The sequence below is a fragment of the Gavialis gangeticus genome, unplaced genomic scaffold (genome assembly GCF_001723915.1).
Source record: "Gavialis gangeticus isolate Ggan-Ray unplaced genomic scaffold, GavGan_comp1, whole genome shotgun sequence".
Classification (NCBI taxonomy): Eukaryota; Metazoa; Chordata; order Crocodylia; family Gavialidae; genus Gavialis; species Gavialis gangeticus.
Window position 1 is genome coordinate 90,691,062 of NW_017729024.1, and position 3,819 is coordinate 90,694,880.

Genomic DNA, 3,819 nt, shown 5'->3' on the forward strand with positions numbered 1-3,819 from the left:
AAAGGGGGGGGGGGGGAGGGAAGTTGGACTAAAACTTGGAGAGAGAACTAATTACTGCAAAAAGTTAGTCACACAACAGTAACTTTCTGTTCACTGTGCCAGAGTCACTGCTGTAACATTGCTTTGAGTAAGTCTGTCCCAGCTCAGCTTCTATGTGTTGTGGTAGCTATGCTGTGCTTTGAATTTCATATTTCAAATGAGTATATTAATTCTAGACCCTCAGGGCCCAGGGAGGGACTTGGTAAATGGATTAGGTACCTGGCTTAATTGTGCACTTAGGCAGTGACACCCATGCAGCAGATTGCTGTGGGCCTGGGTTTAGGACTGCTGTGGGCTGCACTTCTGTATAGCTACTTTTGTTGAGAGCAGAGGGATCACATTGATACAAATCAAAATGAATTGGCTAGAGCAACAATGTTCATGCTGTAATGGTAGGTGAGGGATAACAGTAATTGCAGTAGTCATAGTTCTAAATGACTGAATATTAGAACATTATGCCCCATAAGAATAATTGCAACTATTTGTGATGGTGATCCTTCTTCCTTAGAGACCACAACCACAGTACTTCATAAAGCAGACTTATGACAGCTGTTTCTGCCAGTCTTTTGCCTGTTACTGCTAATATAACTCCTCCTGGTGCTACTCTCCCCATTACCACAGCTCCCTTGACATAATCGTTGCATTGCATAAGCAAAACAGGGAATATGATATTAAACTTAACTGCCCTTCTTGCTGGAGGTGAATGGGGATCATAAAACAAGGAGAAAGTGACAAACGGCAATAAAAAATAATGTCTTCCCCATAGACACTGCCATCCCTATTAAGGAATAAATGAAGTAATCCATAATGCACTTGTTTAGTTCTGAGTTGCTGACAAGAACTTGCCAGGGAGGATAAATTACTTCCACCACAACCATTATCACTAGCAAGTTCTATCTAAAGCATCAAGATACTGAAGAAAAGATGCAAAAGGAGTTTCACAAGGGTCAGACTCAAGTAGCACTTTTTTTGAACTGGCCTCCTTTTAGACACAGACTTCCTCACATCTCATTACTAAATGTTTAGTGTTATTAGAGCAGCAGGTTAGCTAAAGGAGAAATAGAGTGACATTGCACATGTGAGCACCTAAGAATGAATTCCTGGACCCCTGTAACGTCTGTGATTTCCTTTCCTGCCTCCCTTTGCTTTGTCAGTGTCATAGCTCCCAGTCAAGTATACCCTGTATTCAAAATAACAATAAATAATAATAAAAAATATATAATAAATTAAAGTGCTGTAATGATGGCTTAACACACGGTTACATGAAGAAACTCCCACACAGGGATTCTGCACAAATGCTCCACTGCCTCGGAGTGGTCAGTGTTTTCTAATTGCAAGCAGATAAAACTCCTCTCATCTGTTGGAAAGCATGGACACTCATCTTTGAAGCCAGCTTCCCTAAGGTCTGGTTGCCTTAGTGATTATGTGGCCATGTTGGGCTTCAGTATCCTCTTTGATAAAATTATTCAGGAGCACATCTGCAAGGGACCAGCAGGGGAGGTTATGCTTAGGGGCAACCAACACGGGTTCATTTGAGGCAGGTCCTGTCAGACCAACCTGGTGACCTTCTATGACCAGGTCACAAAATCCTTGGACGCAGGTCTCGCAGTGGACATAGTCTTTCTGGACTTTAGGAAGGCCTTCGACACTCTCACCCCATTCGCATTAAGAAATTAGGTGACTGTGGCATCAGTGCCTACACAGTCAGATGGGTCGCAAATTGGCTGGAGGGCCACACCCAGAGAGTGGGGGTGAATGGGTCTTTTTTGACCTGGAGGGATGTGGGCAGTGGGGTCCTCCAGTGCTCGGTCCTTGGGCCCTCACTATTCAACATCTTCATCAGCGACTTGGATGAGGGGGTAAAAGCACCTTGTTCAAATTCGTGGATGACACTAAAACGTGGGGAGAAGTGGGCATGCTGGAGGAGAGGGACAGGTTGCAACTAGATCTAGACATATTACACGGGTGGGTGCATGAAAACAGGAGGGGATTCAATACTGACAAGTGCAAGGTGCTGCACCTGGGGAGGAAGAACCAGCACCATGCCTACAGGCTGGGGAACTCCCTTCTCATCAGCACAGAGGCAGAAGAGGATCTTAGTGTCATTATTGATTCCAAGATGAATATGGGCCGCCAATGTGGGGATGTGGTCAGGAAGGCCAACCACACCTTGTCATACATCCACAGGTGCATCACGAGCAGGTCCAAGGAGGTGATCCTCCCCCTCTATGCAACACTGGTCAGGCCGCAGCTGGAGTACTGTGTCTAGTTCTGGGCGTTGCACTTCAAGAGGGATGTGGACAACATCGAGAGGGTCTGGAGGAGGGCTACTCGCATGATCAGGGGGCAGCAGGGCAGGCCTTATGAGGAGAGGCTACGGGATCTGAACCTGTTCAGCCTCCACAAGAGAAGGCTGAATGGTGGTCTGGTGGCCACCTACAAATTGGCCAAGGAAGACCAGCAGGCTATGGGAGAGTCACTGTTCCCCTGAGCACTACCGGGAATAATGAGGAATAACGGCCATAAATTGACCAAGAGTAGATTCAGGCTAGATATCAAGAGGCGCTACTTCACAGTCAGGGCGGCTAGGATCTGGAACCAACTTCCAAGGGAACTGGTGCTTGTTCCTACCCTGGGGGTCTTCAAAAGGAGGCTAGACAGACACCTAGCCAGGGTCGTTTGACCCCAGTACTCTTTCCTGCCATGGCAGGGGGCTGGACTTGATGATCTGCTCAGATCCCTTTTGACCCTACCTGCTATGAAACTATGGCCAGAAGGTTCAGGGCTAATGTAATTATAACAAGCCCACATTCTTTATTATTTATTAATCCTATTTAATCCTATTAATCCTACTGCCTCGAGGTCGGACCTCATTTTGCAAGATGTAGTAAAAACACATGACAAAAACAACAGCTGCAGCTGAAAGGGTTTGAGTGTGTATGGTGAACAGATGGGATTGCCCTTGGAGAATGAATGTCCCTAAGGAGGTTTTTCACTTCTTAACTTAGAATTTACACAAAGAGAAACACAAAGAATCATTGAAGTGTGCTAATAGGCTTAATTTTGGCCATATAATAAACACCCACAGCTGGCATTAGCACAGCACTTTTCAAACTTTTGGAGTTGAGTTCCCCTTTGAGTTACAATTTTGTTTGCACCTTGCCCCAACCCAGACTAAAACAGACATGCAAAATATGGTTTCATAAACTTAACAGACTAAGATAATTTAAATTACCTAATTAAATTACCTACACCTGTAAGTTTTAAATTCACAGATTGAAACTGATATGCACAGATACTGTACTTACCGACATTAGCCATTCCAGCTTCTGCCTTTTGTTTCAGAACTAAGTACGGATCTATTTTCACCTCATAATAGTATGAAAAATATTGAACTCACCAGCAGAATAACTTGCACTGAAAAAATGCTTATTGTCATTTTTTTGTGCTGTAAGAGTAGATATGATAGGCGTACTAAACCAAAAGGTGGGAAATGTAGCGTTGCTATGGAAATGATTGCTGGCTTAATTATATACCTTGTAACACCTGTGAAATCAGTTGCAATAGGTTCATGTCTACAATTCCAATGTGTGATGTTGCCAAATATCATGTTGTTGTTGTTGTTGTTGTTATAATAATAATAATAATAATAATAATAGTAGTAGTAGTAGTAGTAGTAGTAGTAGTAAAATATGCCTTGTGTGTGGCATCTGACCAACGTTCCTTCATGTGCCTCCAGAGGAGTACACCCCACAGTTTAATAGTGCATTAACCCTGCAT